Source organism: Thunnus maccoyii, chromosome 14, assembly GCF_910596095.1.
Source record: "Thunnus maccoyii chromosome 14, fThuMac1.1, whole genome shotgun sequence".
NCBI lineage: Eukaryota > Metazoa > Chordata > Actinopteri > Scombriformes > Scombridae > Thunnus > Thunnus maccoyii.
The window spans coordinates 21,648,191-21,667,942 of record NC_056546.1 but is presented as its reverse complement, the minus strand read 5'-3'; the positions used below and the strand labels follow the sequence as shown (position 1 = coordinate 21,667,942).

The window sequence follows — 19,752 nt, the reverse complement described above, 5'->3', positions numbered from 1 at the left end:
GTGTTTGACCAGAAGTGCTCAGCTTTTCCAATAGAAATTAATTTAGCTCACCATCAGGCAATTGCATAGTAAGAAACACAACCTTGCCAGCTCAATAACAAATTCAATTGCAAGCTCTCCATCTCCAAAAGATACATCTACTAGATTTTGTCGTTATTCTATTTTCTATTGGTTAGCCGTGAAATTGCCAACTGTAACACAGAAGTTTCCAGAATTCTACAACTACATGATAAATGTGGCTGACACATACAATAGCTTGGCTCTTGGAAACTTCCATGCAACATGGAGCAGAAACTTGAGGCCTCAGTTGTGAAGTGATGGGCTGGACGCTGCAGAGGAACCCCCTGCTTGGAAGCAATTTAGGCTGAAGAGATGCACTCTAAATCATCTGTCCAGGGCCTGCAACAAAAGAGAAATGGATTCGGCATTAGCAGTGATAGCCTTTCAGGGAACTAACCCTCTCGTCTCTGCTGAAATGTGACTGACTTTCTGTCTTAAGCTAATAATAACACAGAGGGATTTTGCTTTCCTGTTTTTGGACTGTCATAAGGCTGTGTGTAGTCTGTATGAGTCAGCATAAATATTCATGTCGCTAGACTGTGCAAGTATTTCCAAAAACAGAATGCAAATACGTGACACTAATAGCCTCTATTTGATTTGTTGAATGAAAAGAAAGCAGAGACAAGAAATAACAGCACATAAAGGAAGAAATAACACATAAAGGATTGTGGAATGTTTTAATTACAGTAATTTGGATGAAGAATTACATGTGGCTACTGCGCTCTGGGTGAAATGTATTGTATGTACTTCATGGCTGGGCTATTATTAGTGAATGCGTAGGAGGACCTTCACAGCACGGTGCTGACCTTACACTGTAATCAAATGGATCCATAGGTTAATAAATATTCATTCCCTAGGAGCAAAACAAAGGCGGTTTGCAAACTTCTAAAGCTATCTCTAAATCCCTGCTTTATCATTATGGACACAGTTTGGCTTTGTCTGCGGTAATAGTTTTTGCCACAGTGTTTTACAGCCCTGATGTGTTGTGTGTGACAGTGTCAAAGTTTAAAATCGGCCACAGGATGTCTGGCTGTGAGAAATCTGCGTATGAGAGAACACATAAAAGCAAAGCAGTGGAACTGTGGTCCACAAAACTACATATTGTGATAGAGATTGAGAGAATGAGGACACGAGCGAGGAAACGGGAGAGAGGAGGGGAGAGTTCAACAGTGAGGGAGTTAGTGGGGAGGGCAGAGGGAGGGATAAAAGCAGGAGGCCCAGACAGGCTAGAACAAGAAAGCAAAGAAAAATATCTAATTGGAATTAAGTGTCCTGACAGAGTGCGTGGGCGACTGAATTCCGCAAAGCGTGCTGCTTTTCCACTTGCAAAAAAGAAGTACAAGAGTATAAGAGAAAAGGTAAAAAAAAAAAAAAAAAGAAAATCCCCTTGCATTTGAGTAATTTTATTTCTGGGCGGGTTTGGTTTAGACAAATGACAGAAGGGTGTGGAGGATGGCCATAGCAGCATTTCCATTTCAAACTCCTTTCTGCTAACAGGCGTCAAGACACCACATTGGCTGTGCAATTGGCTTCCAAACAGAGGAAATGCTCGCCGATGACAAACTTAAACCACTAATTAAATTTCCAATTTCTAATGAATCCTAATTACTAACGAGACTAAGAAGTGAGCGTTTCTGTGTGCATCTAGAAGTGTGTTCCTGTGTCAGGATGGAAGGGGTCAAAGGGCGCCGCTGCCATTTAAGGGGTCAGTTTCTGAGGCAGTTTTCTCTGTTTTTATACGATATGCTGTTCATTTGGACAAAAGTGTTACATTTATGGGTTTATTCGTGATCACACATATATATCTTTGGATTAAAATCTTATCTGCATGTGAAGGAGGATATTCAAATGTTGACAAAAAAAAGAAGATTTCACCACAAAATTGGTAGTGAGCCATAACTTCACACATTCCCTCATGTTGTGAAAAGTAGATCAAGGCTTCAAGTGCGGAAATGATGTCTCAGCCAAAGGGACGATCCCTTCTCTGTCCACTGACCTTTGCTTGTCCAAGGTAAAGTGTGTAGTCTGCTTCCAAGTCTTGGTGAGGGACTTGGGGGGCCCCCACAGACACTCAGCCTGACCACCAGGCAGAACCACAGGATATAGCTTTACACATGACATATCGCAAAGGAAGCCAGCCAGATTTAAGCATGATATGCATGTCAGTGTTTTTCTTCTTCTTTTTTTTCTGGGTGTCTGTTATAACTGATGAAAATCAATCCGTGGATGTTTTCCCATCACGCTGTACTGCACTGTTGTTCCTGCTGTGTGGGCTTCCCCTTCAGAGTCCCCTGGTGGAGCAGCATGGTTCTCTGGTTTAGGAGTCCAGACACAATGCTCTCTCTCTCTCTCTGTGTCTCTTACTCTTTTTCTACTCAACACAAAGCTCCTTGAGAGGGAGGTTCATATTCTACTTTGGTGGCTCGCTGCACCCCTAAATAACACATGTAATACAGATGAGTTTGGAGCGAGAGAAGGGTGGGTGGGACATTATAATATTGTGTACCCTGAGACCCCCCAAAGTAATGTGGGGCCACCCGGGCAAGTGCCAACCACAAGGGGACAGAAAAAGAAAAATTGAAAACTATTTATTAATTGTCTCAACATTTGAGATACTGTAAAGCCTTTACACTTGAGACACATCGTGAAAATAAGCCCCAGCCTTTGCATCAAGTTCTATATTTACAATATAATGTGTGAGGCGCAGTATAATGACAGCCAACTGGTTATGCTACATGTTAATTAGTCCTACTTCTGACGCGGAGCTTAGCTGCTGTAATTAGTGGTTTAGAGGAGCAGAGACATTGTTAGTTTGGAGTGACGTTGGTGCAGTATGAGTCACATCTGTAACCATAAAACATTCCAAACAAATAGGGCTCAGAGTGAGTTTTTCCCACATATTTCTTAAATGGAACACCAGGTTTGCCCCTCCACATACTACATCCCACCACCTGTGTCAGGGGGAGCGATCAGGGACCACTTTGAGAGTGTAATTGAAAACCTAAGGCTTTCTCTGCGGTGGACACGGTATTTGAGACTCAAAGGGCACAGAGGGAAACTTAACTCCAGTTATTGTTCGCTGTATAACCATAATCAAGGGAACACCCTTTCTCACTATAAAGTCAAAAATAGAGGTATGAAGTGAGAATATTGTGCTGATAAAATGCATTACGTGCAATATAGAGTTATTTGTGGACTTTGTGGTTAGTCTGGAAACAAAAAAAACAGAATGGAAATCTAGTGTATTAGAGCAGTTCTGAGGGGCCACTTCTGCTCCAGCTGCAGACAGGAGGACATTTTTCATTAGAGCCGGTGTTGCTGCTGCATTGTTCAGCGGTGTATCTTCGCTTGACATATGCATTCAACTCTTGCCATAAGGCAGGGTGTACCTCCCTTTCTCTCAAGGAATCTCCGCCATGCACTCTCATCCTGACACACCCCTTAAAGCATAAACATTTGGAGATCCCAGGCTGATAGCCGGACAGTCCCTCTATGTAAAGGCCATCCTTTATGGGTCATTCATCCTGTTCAGTCAAAGGCCAACGCAAAGCTTTTGGACGTCAGCTGAAGGTCACATAATTTTAGAAACCTGTATGTGAGGTGCTTGGGAGAGAAAAAGACGCTTGATTTCTCATTTAATCTCTTTTTGTCAAATATTAACTGTACCAGAGGCTTGTAGAAGGTATATTACTGTTGATCAATTATGGTCTTTCATTGCTTTTCCAATTCAGTCTCTGGACATCAAAATATTAATTCTTATCAGTCAAAAAACATATTTTCGTTATTATTAGCAAAAATTACATTTTATTCACTGAGCTACAATATTTATTAAAGCCATGGAGGACAACAGCCCAGTTGCCACCCCTGTCTAGTGAAATAACCTTAACATATACACACAAAAAGATCCCTCTGATTTCACTGACAATGCGCTTATGGCAGCCAAATTCAGAGATATTCAGTGTAGAAAATCTTGCTTTTGGGAAAATATATAAGAACTACGGGACTAAGACTTTACTTAAAGGTATGTAAAATGTTCCTTTATGTAAAAAAGACTATTCTGCACAAACAGTGGCACATTTTATAATCTGCATTATCCATCTATGGTGATCCTAGTGTATTTCTTCTTGAGCAAAAATGTAGTCACCTCCCGGTCCATTCAAACTTTCCTCTCCATACCATCTAAACCCTGCTTCAAGCTACACTGACCATATCATTTATATTACTGTACGACCATGTAACAATTACCATGTAGGCAAACGGAAGCGTGCTCTAAAGACATACAACAGCTCCATGTAAAAATGTCACCTGGCCTTTGACATCACGACATTAATACTGACCAAGCCATCTCATTCCTGCGCAAACAGAATTATTTTGCCAAGATGTGGAGTAATCACCAAATGTGTTACTGTTAAACAGAAAAACATGCTGGGTGTATCCTTTGAATACTCTTGTCCCTAATGGTGTAAACATTGACTTTATACATTGACCCTAATCCTTCTCTGAACCGTGTCATTCTCTTTTCTACTGTTTTATTAAAAAGGGCGCTACATTTTGAAACTGCTATAAAGTATAATTAATCCTTGTCTACTTATTTTTGATGATAATTCATTGGCATACAGTTTACATACTGTAAATACAAAATCCCTGGCTCAAATATTAAGTTATAGCATTAAGCATGTAAGTGTGACACATTTTGGCAGACCTGTCGCACAGCCAGATGTACTGTTTCTTGGACATAAACACAATATGGTATATTCTCAGCTGATAATCTAACAGACAGTCTTGGCTTGCTGAAGCTCCACTACATTTTTATGGACAGAAAGTGCTGTTTGTGGCTTTTGAAACTATCTTCTACATTTAACATAACTTTGACCAAGCTTATTAAACAGTCATGCGTCACCTCTTGAAAATTGTTAACCGAGCTGTGCTCATCCTGCCATGGCACATAAACAAGTAAAATGTTTGTTTTCTGACCTTCGAGGAGAGATCACGGTGTCTGTTACTGTAACTAATGGCAAAGAACTTGTACTGCCTTGCCCCTAACCCTGTCCAGATGGGACGTCTGAACATTAGTTCGGAAAAGTTAAAAATAGTCCGCAAAGTAACACTTCATATATCATTCTCGGCCCTGTGGCAACCAGCTGAAAGAGAACAAACCACGTCACTTTTTCTCAACAATGAAGGAGATGCTGGAGGAACTCTGACATTTACAGAGATGTTGTTTTTCTTTGTGTGGAGCAAAGAAGAGAAATTCTTCAAACGCCTAATTCAGACCATCTTTCTTTTAAAATGTCAGATTCAAGCTTGTAGAATGTAGAAACATTTTCCCAGTACAGTGAGCGCATTCATTAAATCCGACATGGGACTGGGATTATTTTTCTTTGCTGTTAACACTAATAGCTCGCAGGGTAAACCACTGCTGCCAAGCTGATTATACTTAAGTAACTGTTAAATTAGATGATATTCTAAAAGGAAAAGTGAATCAGGACCATTTTTGTCCTTGACTTTGCTTGTAGGATGATTCAGGCAGAGGACTGTGTACACAGGAGTTTCAGGGAGGTTCTGTTTTAGCTCAGGTGTTATGGTGATATGTGCCTCAGGCCCAGAAGCATGCTATTTTCAACAGTGTGCATGTCACGACATATTTTTAGTACATGGCTGGTTGGTTGTACATGCAAAACTGCTGTTGCAGGTGTGTGAGTGTGTGTGGGTTTTAATGTGTTAGCTTGCAAGACAGAACAAGGGAAGAGTAAAAGGAAGTGAGAGAGGAAAAAGCGAGAGTCGGATCGAGCTCAACACGGTTCACCACAGATGGTTATTGTTTAGGATTCCAGGGTCATGATCTCATGCTGCGCTCTCCCTCTATCTCACAGATCCTGTAGGCTATGAATTAATCAAACGAAACACAAGCCTTGATATTGTAAGTACTCTCCTATCAGATTACCGACTACAGCCCCTGTCAACAGAAATCGGATTACTTCAGCAATAGGCAGAGACACTTGTGATTATAGTTGTAGCCAGCAGCGCTTTGGAGAAGAACACGAGCCCTGCCAAAGTTCAGGGGAAGTAATCTTTTATACATCGAAGGACATCTGCGAGCAGCTCACCTCGAGTCTGTGTGACAGAGGTAGACTTCCTTCTCTCTCTTTCTACTGTGTTTACTTTGCTGTTAACTGGGGGGATATCCTGTCGCTGCACGCTCTCTTTCTTCTTTCTCTGTCTCCTCAGCCAATCACAGTGACGAGTGCAGTAAGGATGTCAGCAGGAGAAGCCTCTGATAGATAACGCTCCAAAAAAGCCTCTTTGTTTGCACAAGACAACCAGCAAAAGCCTTTGATGGGATGAAGTGTCCCCGCCTGTCACCCACCGCCTCACACCTCCCATTATCTCCGTCTCCTCCTCCCTGTGTGTGTGTGATCCCCGCGCACAGCGACGCAGGACTGAAGCATTTAGCTGCTGTCAGTCAGCGAGAACAGGGGCGCGGAAGAGGACATAGAGGAGCTGTCTTGGCTGACTGCTGGCAAACGAGCCACGGAGGCCCCATTACTTTCCCCGCTTGTCAGGAAGGAGTTAACCCCAGGGGGGGAGGCCAAACATTAGGCTCAATGGTAACTGAGTGTGTAATTAATGCCGCAATGTGTCCAGTCCCCAGGACCTTCTCAACCTCGGGACCCTTTCTCAGACTCTGGAAGAGAGGGAGAGGTCAGCAGGAGGAGAGGGGGGCATCCGGGCCCCCCTTATGCCACTGCATCTGTCCAGAGAGGGGATATAGTCTCTGTCGCGGCCTCAGGCGAATGACCCTTGTCAGCCATGAAGTTATAGGAGACAACAGATTGGTCTCCGATGACGGATGTGTGGAAGGAGAGAGCGTTTCATAGTCTCATGATTTACATTGACTCCTTCCTTAAAGTATTGCAGTTCGGTAGAAAAGGGTTTAATAGCTTGAACACAGCATAAGTGACTCAATTAGTTGGTAATTATTTTCTTGTTGCTGCTTGTGAAAAACTGTGGAGCAATTTTCAAATTCCAGTCGGTGTATTATTTATGAGCTCTGATTCAAATAGCTATTTAAGGAGCAGGCATCATTTTGAAAATGTCCGCTTACAGTATGAATAATAGATCTACATAAATCTTTTGGCACAATTGCTGAGGGTAACAAATTACTTTGCCTTTATCTCTCTAGACCATTGATATTAAAATAACAGACGGCACAATCACTACAACATCAATCAGGATGAATGTTTCTCTTTTTTTGAAGGACGACAGCTATGAAACAATTTCTGCTGTGCATCAATTCGCACATTGTACATATTGTTAGTATTGTCTGGCTTGGCTGGTTTGATGGAGTAGATGGGTTTGGACATGTTCAATCCATTTATGGCTTGGGAGGGACAGGTCATGTCCTGTCCAGTTACATCAAAATACCAGCAAACTACTGAGGAGTGTCTACAGATAGCTGGCGTGGTGAGTCTAGCTGGTTCTGGGTTTGAATGTCTTATTGATTAATGCTCTTACTGCTTTGACTGATCTTATCAGGGCTCATATTTTGTTTGGCATCTCACTCAGATTCCAAAATTTCCTTACTTGTTCATTTTTTGCTTAAATCCTACATTTCAGGCCAAGATAGCTATGTAAGAGCTAACTTCAGCCTCGTGGATTCTGTGAGAGCATTTCGGAGTTGTATAAATAAATCTGAAAAGACGTTCATAGAATTACACTTGATCTGGGAAATGTTGCTGTCTGCCATGTCATTCCATGTTTGTTTCAGATGCTGGTAACTGGTGATTAAGTGCATTTTTGGCCTTGACCGAGATCAGTCAGCCAGTAAACAATAGTGTGATTGGTTTCTTCGTCAGAGTTTGGAGTAAACAAATAACACGCTTCAGTAAGAGACTTGAGCCAGAAAGGAAACTGGCATCGGCAACCACGGCCTCAAGTCTTGAAGTCAAATGGCCTCCTATGTAGCTCTCCCCACCAGGAATCTTGATGACCAAAAGCCATCTAACTCTCTTGTCAATGGTGGTGAGAGCCGCTCGACCACATGTGAGCATTCCTGGGGCACCACGGCCTCGCCACAAGCTCATATTTATCGTGTGTGGTTGAAACGCCACAGAGGAGCCCACACACACACACACACACACACACACACACACACACACACACACACACACACAGTGTATACTGTCTGGCCCTGCTCTACTATATCTGTCCAGCTCTGTTGCTCCTCTCCTCCGTAATATAGACAGAATCAGCAATATTGTCAATGTCAGCAGTCCAACTCCTGTAAAACAAGTCTGCAAAGACGTCTGGCAGCCATGAAGTCACGATACAACAAGCCTCCCATCAAGATCAGTGTGCTGTAACTTGCTTTAAGGGTGACCTACCAGGCTGGTACAGGGTAATTACTGCTCCTCTAAGTCTTTTGTATTTTAATTAACCCAAAGTTAATGGAGTTTAATCACTAACACCGAAAAAGTTCCCTCTCTTTACAATGCACGGAGTGTGTGTTATAGGAGATATAACGACTGTCAGATCAGTTGTCTCTGACACACACAGACCATTAGCAGCCAGTAAGAAGTGCGGGGAGTCCTTCCTCTGGGCCCTTTGATTGTGGACTGTCTTAGTAGTTTTAGTGGTGCTCGGCTATTATCATCCTCCAAGGTAACATGCAACGGTGCTTTTATGTCTTCCCTGAACTTTGGACCCAGCTGGATGTGTTTAGAACTGTTATAATGTAACAGAGGTTCAAAAGATTTCACTACCTTCCATTTAGCTCTCCTGCTGACACTGTTGGGCCACTTTAATATGCTTCCACACTGGGTCTGGATCTCATCAAGACCATATGAGGAAAGGGGGAAAGGTGGGTGGGTTGACAGGGGGACGGCTTTACATGGAGAATCAATGTGATAAAGTGTGGATCCATTAGCTGCAGTGGTGGTGAAGCCTGACAGATACAACTGGCTTGCTGGGCTGATTAGCACAAGTTTAGGGAGCGACTTTACACGAGTGACATTATGTTGTGATAATTGCTATCAAAAGGGGGTGCAATCCTTTGTTTTGACTGCATTTTAGCAGCTTACTTTTGCTTTTAAGGTGTGATATCTGACTGCAGCAGCATTCGGAGCTGCTTGAAAGAAAAGCAATATCAAAAAGCACACTTTCACAGTTTCAAGATACCTAACAGCCCCCAACTCAGCTACACCAGTGTCAGCCCAGGCATAAGTACAGAGTATTTTCTTAGGCTATGGCGTCACTTTCCCCTGGACTCTCTGGAGAGTGTGGTGGGACGCTGTAAAACTTTACTGAGGGGAGTAGTGCAACATGGGAGTGTCTCACCTCCATTAAAGTCCCTGCCAGGGTGCTGTGGCATTTAAACACTCATAAATAAATAACGGTGAGATCTACAAACCCCTAACATGGAGTTCCCCACTCTGAGGGGGAACAGCAGGGGGGACCACAAGGGGTGCGACAGAGAAGGAAGGGTCAGTGTAGGCGTACTGGTCTGATACCAAACTAAATGGCCCCCAAAAAAACTTTACAGTAACCGCTAATACCCGCTGGCCCACTGTAGTCACACAGAGCCTCAGCCAAGCCTCTGCTCCCTCGGAGAACGAGACCATTATAGTCATCATAACCAGGGTGTTTTTCTTACTCTTGTTTTACAGGCGAGGGGTTAAGTCACCAGCATCTGGATGCCCATGCTGCAATTGAGGGAAGGTCAGCGCAGGAGCAGGCCTTTTCAATACTGTGAAATAAATTGCTGAACCAAACAGGGATGTTGGGCAGCTTACACAATGTAAATTTCATCTAGGTGAGACATTAATAGCTTATATCCTGCTCTTGGCAGTTTGAGGTTGTGCCTGTTGCAGAGCAAGTGATGAGTGTGTGGTGGGGAGCCATGGATTAATCTGCTGGCAGAGTTGACATAGAGAGTGAGAGGCGGAATTGGGAGAGAGTGGCAAAAAGCTGTTAGCAGCAGAGCAGGCTGACATCATCAGAGCTGATACAATCAAAGTTCTGGTTGTAAACGGGCCCTCCAGTCCAGAGCGGAGGGGCTGGGCTATGTCAGCCTCCTGAGGTAATGCGCATTGCTGTGAGTCCTGCTTGCTCTGCACCAGGAGGATTTGGAGGGATTTTGGGTGGGCCTTTCGCAGTGGCGTCCCTCTGGTGTCTAGATGGACAGTGCCATTGAAGTGAGATTGATCTGCGGTTGGAGCCGAGCCCTGTGTCTGAATGAAGACAAACGAAGGCCCCTACAACAGCCACTGATCTTCATCTGTTATAAAGAGAGCGGACAGGACAAGAGCTAGAGCAAAGTGTGTTTACCCAGGTGTGTGTTGTAGCTTGCCAGCTGCTGTGGAACAATATTGAAAGCAGACTGAAAGCTTAGCTGTATGTACAAACCTGAGCAAGAAGAGTGTGTTCTTTATAAAAATGACTTGGTTTATTATTATTTTATTTTTTTTTGTGATCAAGTTTTTATTGTTAAGTACTGGAGGCTAGGTTGAATATAACAGCAAACCATCAGCCTCTACATACATCTGTAATACTGGACATGGATCATTTTAACATAAGCATACAAACATGGTGCTTTGTTTATCTATGTATATTATGATATTCATCAACTGCCTGACAAAGGGCCCCTCCAGTCTGTAAAGTTTCCCTCCCTTCCCCCACCCTGGATGGCACGTGGGTAAGACAACCCAAAAACAACAAGACTGAAAAATAAATAAATAAAATAAAAAATAAAAAAAATAAATAAAAATCATATAAACGGCAATAAATAAATAAATGAAACATCAGTTATAAATGTCAAAAACTGCCACAAGAAAACACTGTAGACCATATCTTGGTAATAGTATAATCATTTGTATACAGATGTTATTTCACAACCTGGCTTATGTAACTTAATTTAACTTTCTCCAGTGCCAATTGTATTTCCCTTCACACCGCTGGTTCAAGCTGTAGAGCAGGGATATTCAATTATATATTCAATTGGGACAGATTTTAAAACCAGGAAATGTAGATGGGCCAGAGATTTTTAACAGCCTATTTAAAAAACTTTTTTTTTAGCTTTTGGTGATGACAAATTTTAAACAAACAAATGGATGGCAAATGGATGTAGTAAAAAATAGCAATGTTTATTGTTTCATTTTTGAAATAGAAAAATATTTTTGGTCAAATATCTGAACCAGACATATCACAAAGTGCAGAAACAGAATAAAAAAGAGCTAACATTATAAATACACAGAATTATATCAATCATAACAAGTGGCAGTAACAGTAACCAATAACACACTCTATCTCTCTCTACCAGTATCTCCATGTACGTCCACTAAAAGTGCTTGTTTTTGCCACTGACAGGCTTCCTATTGTTGCAAAAATTGCTCAGTAGCAAAAACAAGCACTTGGACATACATGGAGATACTGGTAGAGAGAGATAGAGTGTGTTATTGGTTACTGTTACTTGTTATGATTGATATAATTCTGTGTATTGATAATGTTAGCTCTTTTTTATTCTGTTTCTGCACTTTGTGATATTCAGATATGTGACCAAAAATATTTTTTTATTTCAAAAGTGAAACAATAGACATTGCTAGTTTTTACTACATTCATTTGCATTTGTTAAAAATTTGTCATTACCAAAAAGCTAATAAACAGGTTTTTAAATAGGCTGCTGACATTGTCTAGCCCTTCTACATTTCCTGCTTTTAAAATCTGGCCCAATTGAATTTGTAATTGAATAGCCCTGGTTTACGCCCTAAACAAAGTAACTTATTTTTGAAAATGGGTATATGTGTATGCCAATTCACATCCCAATTTCCCAATTTTTCAGCCTGCTGCCATGTTTGGATAGAGTGAGATATAATAGGACCAAATTTTTCCCGGCAATGCTTACGGTTTATTATTTTTTGAAGGCAAATAAAGGCTGAGGTCTGCCTCTGAAACACACTTTACTTACAACCCCTGCTCTGCTTTCCCATAATCCTACCTTTCCTTATCTCAGTAAAGAAAATTTTCCGCAGTTGAGATGATTTAGATATGTATGTTACAGAAGGAGTTACAGTCCTTTTGGTCTCACTGTAGGAGACTGAGCACAGGCTGCCTCCAAAATATTCACAGGAGAGACACAAGTGATCATAGTTTCAATTCATTCAAGCAGTTTCTCCCGAAAATTGATCCAATTGTGTTATACTTTTCCACAAAATATGTATCAATGCTTAAAGCTGCTCAGTGAGTTAAATAAGACCAGAAATGGAGACGTGGTTTTGCAGAAAACTTTTGGCTTGCCTACTTAAGTGTATATCTGTAACACTGTGGATTCATATTCCCAACCCCAAATTTTCACTCTGCATGAGAGAAGTATTGCAACAGTTATTGGCAAAAGAGCCTGACTACAAGCTTTTTTTCACTTCAGTGTATAAAAGTATTAGTATGGTAGTCATGCCAGGAAAAGTAAATCCTCCAGAGCTCTGTGCATGCACATGTAAGTGTGTGCGTGTATGTCTGCACATGCAGAAGTGTGTACTTATACATGTGTGTGTGCAGACAGAGACAAAATCAATCTCATCAATTCAGTGGGGTATTTCCAGCAAGCCCACTGCTTCTAATTACAATAGACCTTGCAGTCATTGTCTATTTTCTCTTTCTTTCATTTGTCTGCCATCAGCTTCATATGGTTGTAGTTTGCATTAATTCATATGTGGTCCACATTTGTGTTTGTAGCCTCAGAAGTTTAATCTCAGCCCAATCACAACAGAAAGGTATGTTCCGGATGCGTCTGAGAGTGATCCCATCCCTGCCCTCTGGATATAAGAGACTAGCTATATTCTCACATGTCTATGCATTATATAGCATTACTCAGTCCGACACAGCATAATCATCAGCACCCATCGCCGTGAAAACACACACACACACACACACACACACACACACACACACACAAAAACTCTTACACTGTTTTTGCATGTGAGCAAAGCAGAACACTGAAATATGAAATTGTTTAAAACACAAAGATGACAACTTGAGAGCAGTTATGGTTTGCAAACTGAAAAAGTATCCATATGGCACAGGGATAATGTCTTTATGTTAAAGAAAACAATGTACAGAATGTTTTGAGTAGCAGGGGGTTTTATGAATGCTGCACACATGGAAGGAAGTCATGCCATTTGCATTCAAATTAAAAACAAACTTCAGTGCAGGCGGTTATCTGTATAATATTATTTTTAAGCATTGTGTATATATATGAATATATATATATGTATATATATATATATATATATATATATATATACACACACACACATGTATACTGTTTATGTAGAATGTGGTGCGTAGTATGTCTTCCATATCCCTGTACACAGTATGTGAGGTCCTGTTGTCCTTGTTCTACTGTATGTCTGTCAGTATGTTCTGTATATAACTCTGTATATTGTCCATCTGAGTCTGCACTAATAGTGCCAAGATAAATTCATGTACATTTATTTGTCTTGGCAATTAAAGCGCGTTTGCTCCCTTATTCAGAAAGTGAAAGTCATTGCGGTGCAGGCCAAAAATGGAAATAATCCTCTGGCCAACAATTGAATTTGATAATGAAACTAAAATGCAATATCTGTATGATTAGTGGGATTGTAGGGAGTCTGTTCATTTTTATTGCTCTCCTAATAAGGGCCAATCAGGGCAATAATGAATGTTACTGGTGTGGTGCCACATGCAGCGAATGTGACAAATTGGCTCTCGTAGTCAGTGCGGTTTTCCACAGAGCTGATCTGACTTGACATTTGAGAGGGTATTCCTCCTTTGGCAGGGACTGTGGAAGATAATGACTGCCATATTACATCAACATAGTGCCATGCCAACTGCTCAAATGATGACACATCCCATGATGCAAAGCTTTAATGTGCTTCCCGTCAATGGTTGTCATACGGCCCTCAATATTAGTTATTTCTCAAGCGGTGTCGCATGTTGTAACAGATAGTTACACAATGATGAGTGCACAGAGGGAGCTCAAAATGGACCATAGAGACATTATTATACATTTTATGTATATTTATCTTTATTAAAGCATGTATCAATATTAAAATATCAGTCTGAGAAATTTCCTGTTTTTCATAGTCCCACTTTATGGTTTTAGTATAAGATGATGTATATTTGATTTCTGTGGCTACATGCCAAACTACCTCCTCTGAACTGCATCTCAACTTGCGTTGACCAATTTTAAAATACTTGTAGCCTTCGTAGATAAAAAAAAAAAACAAGCAAACAGAAAACATCCTTTGCTCCTTTTTTGTACAGTAACTGTACTGCTGTAATGCTGGTAAACAGGATCAGTCTTGACGAGAGTTTATTCAAGGTCTTGTCCCACCCCAGAAGATCTATGAAAAAAGAAGATGATTCTATTTACTTGACCACATTAATCATGTTTGAGCCCTTGTTGGCTTTATTCTCCTGGAAACTATCTGTTGATCAGCATTTTGCTTCCCCTTGTGAGCCAGACCGCCATAGATTGTTTACTATTGTTAGAGCAAAAATATCCCTCAAACTCGGCTGCGAGTTGTTAAATAGTTACCCTGACTTTTCAAGAGTGAGTAAAAATCAAAAAGCAAATCCCTGTTCGCTTAATGCCTCCCTTTTTATTGGATATTACTCTGGATTGTCAGGTGTGGGTGGGCTTGGCTGGTCTTCAGCCTATTAGCTTCAAGCCACAGACTGAACAACCTTGCCAGTTTATAAGTCACAGCCAGCCAAGACAAGGTGGTGGTCTAGATTTCCAGAAATCAAAGCAGATTGTTGTAAATCGTGATCATCACTTCCTTTCTTTATCCAAGTAAAGCAGTTTGGAGGTGGCAGGAGATTATTCTACCAGACGCTGGTGTAATGTAGTATGTTTGGCTTTACCTATCCATCTGGAACACATTACACAACACAGGGTACACACTGTCATGGCAACATGGGCAACAGGGTCCCAGGTCCACAGCCAGATCATTTAGGTCTCAAAGAAAACAACTGATGTCACTCAAAGTGTCGAGTGGAGATGCCAGATACATTTTAGATTGGCGAGTGACTGAATGAGAGGATCAACACTTGTGAACAGTGTTATCTGCCACACACTCATACAGTGAAAGCATGAAATTACTGCACAGTTGCATATTGTAGCCACTGCCGAGACTGTTAGCTCTGTGGCTGTGGTGAGCGGACTCCCTGCTGGGTGCTGTTGGGAAGGGGCCACTCTGTGGTTAATTAGCGGGCAGTGATTTGGCCCCAAGAGGGCCAAGTCGGCCCACCAGTGAGCTCACTTCCCCTCGTCTTCACACTCACATGCACGGCCGCTCCCCAGCTATGAGTCAGCCCATGGAGAGTGAGAGAGCGAGAGGGAGAGCGAGAGACAGGAAGTCATTTTACCCGCATCGGGCCCATCTCCAGTCTCATCGCCTGCCAACTTTGAGTAGTGTGATTACAGGCGAAACTGATTAAAACAAAACAACTTAGCTGAGTAACCCCCCCCCCCCCCCCCTTTTCTCCTACACACATATACAGTACACATGGACTGTGGACTCCCACCCCACTGTCCCCCAAACTCCCTCCACACACACACACAGTCAGGAGAAACAGGATGTTTGAGCAGGATCCTGGACGTGATCTTTTTAGACTCTAATGGCATCCTGATGGAACACAGGTGCCTCCTGAGAGTTGCAGCCGTGGAACACTTACGCCAAATACACATGAGATGACTCAGTGCCCGCTTTCCCGGTTTAATCATTTAATGATTATTATGTCTTTAGGTATTTCCTCATGCTCATACTCAGGAGCTTCAGTCTGGTTTCTTACAGACAGAGTTAAAAGACTTGATAATAAAGTGATGAGAAAGCAGGTCTCTGTGGCAGCCACATAAACATGCCTCTGACTTTTTAAAGGATTTTCCCTGAGACATCGGATGCAGGTGCTCCACCGAGATCAAAGAGGTGAAGTAAAACCTACTTAGTTTGAGAACTCCAAGAGAGCTGATTTATTCAGCCAATCCCACTGTAAAAATGCCCTGTAGTTTGGTCGAGAACCTCCAGCTAATGATGTATTTCTTCGGAGCAGTTAAACAGGATGATGCATTTTCAATGACTGTAATGACAAAAAAAACTCCCATGAGGAATCTGCTGGTCACCTATGTTGGATTTTTGAATGTACTGTAATTTTGGGCATCAGATCTGATACCTTGAATTGTTGTTCTGCATTTTTTTTTTCAATATCCAGTGCACAATGGCACATATGGCCTTAATTATGGGCTGCGTGGTACTCAGAACATGCATCAGTATATTACAGTACCTATCATTGCTATGTGCTCAAGGCTGGGGAATTTAGCATCTTGGAAATTAAATGGAATGCACTCAGTGAACGCAAAAATGTCACACACTTCTTTTTTTTTCCATTTGTCTCCAATGACCCTGCCACACCAGCTACAATATGTTGTTTTTAATATGCCATTTTAGCTTACACTGTAGAGCGGAGAATTGGGTCAGAAATGGACCATTTCCAAAACGCAGTGAACATTTGCTGTTCGCTCATCAAATCCTCCAAACATGTGAGTCCAACCCAAAGCAGTGAACCACTGAAACCATCCGGCAAACAAATAAGGCTTTCACTGTAGAGCCTCTCCATTGCCATGGGAACTGTGTGTTTTACTGTGCAAATCAAACATAATAAAGTATAATAAAGTGGGGTAATACAAATGTACAGTATTGCGGCAGACCAGAGTGCAGCAGAACAGGGCAGACAGGGGGCAAAGACAGCCAATAGCATTTTAGTGTATAGTCACAGTGACCTCACTCCAAGATGAGGGCTCTTAACATTATTATCAGTAACTGACAAGTTGAAAAATTTCTATTAATTTAAAAAGCCGTTTGCATAACACTGTAGGTGTGACACCTGCCTAAACATGAGCACAACCAACTCGCTATTCAGTTGCATTTATATTGAAATCTTGCACTGTGAAAGTAATCAGCTCTGTGAGAACACTTCTCAAAACCTCCAATTATGTTGTATGAGAAGCATGACACTGAGCATATGACGTAAACGCTACAATAAAAAGGACGCAGAAGGAAATTAATCACATAATATAATGATCATCTGGTATTCAGTCCTGTCCCTGGGGTAATATTGTCATGCCAGTAGTGACTCTTGGTTTTGGCAAAACTTGATATGCAATCATTTCTGACCTGTCAATACATGCTTTCCACTGAATCAGTGGGTTTACTCTCATTGCCTCATAGGCAGCAGGATGGCAGTGAGAACTGGGGAGATTTTGGTTCAGGGGTGCTCATTGTCACCTCTGATATTTCTGTACATACTGAATTTGTTCTTAGTTTTGAAATCCTTCTGTCTACTTTTTCCATTACTGCATGTCTTCAACAAACTGCTCATTCACAAACCTTTTGTTAGAGCGAACATTCAGAGTTCCTTGAAATATTCCAAACTATGTTTCTCAATATCTCTGCAAAAGAAAAATCCTCTCTCACTGCAATGTTAAGCAGCTTTTTGAACTAGGATTTATCCTCTTGGTATGTTTATGCCAAGTACTTGGCGCTGGCTTCCGTGTGCACAGTTCCTGTATGAGTATCTGTCAAACTAGCCATAAATAACATTTATTCAGCGCTGAAATGGCTTTTCCTCTTGGAGGTTTTGTTAAATACCTTACATAAACGTACGACTCAAACAATGAGCATGTACAAACACAAACATAAGCACACACATATGGTATGGACACACATATGTACTTTACTTTCACCTGTTCAATGTGCACATTTCACTCAGTGTGCTCACAAATCTAGCTACACCCTTCTTCTTGTGTCTGCATAGTAGCGATAATGAAGCTGGAAAGATTCCAGACACTCCTTCAACAATGCTTGATATTGTACTCAGCACTACTATAGAGAGCAGTTGAGAGCATGAGGATCACAGACCTAAACACTGCGAACATAAGTGAGATCAGTCCCTATGGATGACATGCACCCAGTCATTATGTAGCTTAAGGATCAGAGCTTCGGCTTTGTTCCCTTGTCATGGTGTTTTAAGGTTGAAATCTTCAAGACTGTGAGCTGAATCTTCGGTCGAGGCCTCCTCACCTCAAACGTCACCCAGTCCCATATCATGTCAACATACCACATCTAATGGTCACCCCAAGGATGAGTGGATTTTCTGCCTGGTTTGTCCCCAATGCAGCCTCCTGTAACTGCTTGTATCCCCGCTGAGTGAATGTTTCACAGACATCCTCACGGGGAGTTGACACAGAGCCTGCACCACAACGCAAACTGTTTTACAAGAAAGGGCGAACCAGAGGTGAAGTGCAGCTCAAAGCAATAGGGGTAAATAGAGGACACAAAGCAGCAGCTAGCAGTACAAATATTGCTGTGAGAAGGAGAGGAGGCTCGCAGGATCATTACCTGCAAGGATTGAAATTCTTGTTTTGACATGCATGAAAATACATACCCCAGAAAGGAATACTGGAGACATGAGGGCAGTGGTGAAGGCTGGAGTGATTGAGCGCCTCCATACCGAGTACAGTCACCTGAGCATACATGCAAAGCCTCATGCAGAGTATAGAGGAGTCATCTATTTGCTGTCAATTGTCTGTCTTGTACTTTGTAGACCAATTGTTCAAGTGAAGGTTCTGTGCTATGATGAAAAGTAAGATAGGATGTATGTGTACATTTGTGTGCATTATTAGTGAAGAGGTTGATTTTATCTACGATTCTTTATCTGTTTAAAAAACACAAAAAGAAAGGCTAAAACATCTTAGGTCATTATTTAGGACAAAGTAGGTAAAGTGTTGAAAGAGACATTTTATCCATGTGTGTTAAACATGACTTAATACTCACTTTAAATTATACAGAGAAGCATCATCATGTAAGGTCAACAGTGTCGCCTATACAGCATAAAATGTGTGAACTGTACATTCAAACTGGTGACATATGAAAACCTCTCAGACCCACAGGCGGGTTGGACATTACAAACTTACAAACTTACAAACTTATGCAGTGCAGCCAAACGTCATTCAAACGTACACAACTTTAATTTTAAATTCTAATGGAGATCACAAAGTGTTCAAACATGCCAATTATGTCAGGATGAATTTTGGGGAAATATGTATAAAATGATGCACAAGACATCTAGAAAAATCTATTTGATGGAACGGTGCATTCTTGTGTAAACATCACAAAGCTTCAACGAAAAGCTGGAATGAGCTGAAACTGAATATATATGACACAGTCAAACAGTGAGGAATTAGATGATTTTTCCAACCTTAGAGCTACTTGAGGGGAAGGAGTTGGAGTACAAGAGGGAAAAAATGTATGTTGAGGGGTAAAGGAAAAACCTGAATAAATGAATGTAGAAACAATGCGTGCAGATGCTTCCATACAGAGCACTGAAGGGTTTGACGAGTACATGAATAATGTGAATCATATGCTAAAGCCTTCGCAGTCATCAAAATCTCAACCCAGTTGAACACCTATGGGAGATTTTTGGAGTGTTGTGTTCGACAGTGCTCTCTACCACTACCATAAAACACAGAATGAGGGAATATCTTTTATAAAAATAGCGTTCTTGCTTCCAGTAGAGTTCAGATACTTGGAAAATCTATAACAAGCAGCACTGAAGCTGCTCTGGAGGCTCATGTTGGCCCAAAACATCACTAAGACACTT

The 19,752-nt window shown here is 41.5% G+C and overlaps 1 protein-coding gene across 3 annotated transcripts in view; it reads right to left on the bottom strand.

The window, feature by feature from the left end:
• The window catches only part of jag1b (jagged canonical Notch ligand 1b), a 205,194-nt gene that overhangs the window by 53,493 nt on the left and 131,949 nt on the right, over positions 1-19,752 (bottom strand). For all 3 annotated transcript variants that reach the window (XM_042433053.1, XM_042433054.1, XM_042433052.1), the window contains one exon: positions 251-399. The gene's annotated coding sequence lies outside the window, so the exon portion shown is untranslated. Of the gene's footprint in view, positions 1-250; positions 400-19,752 lie in introns of those variants that run through there.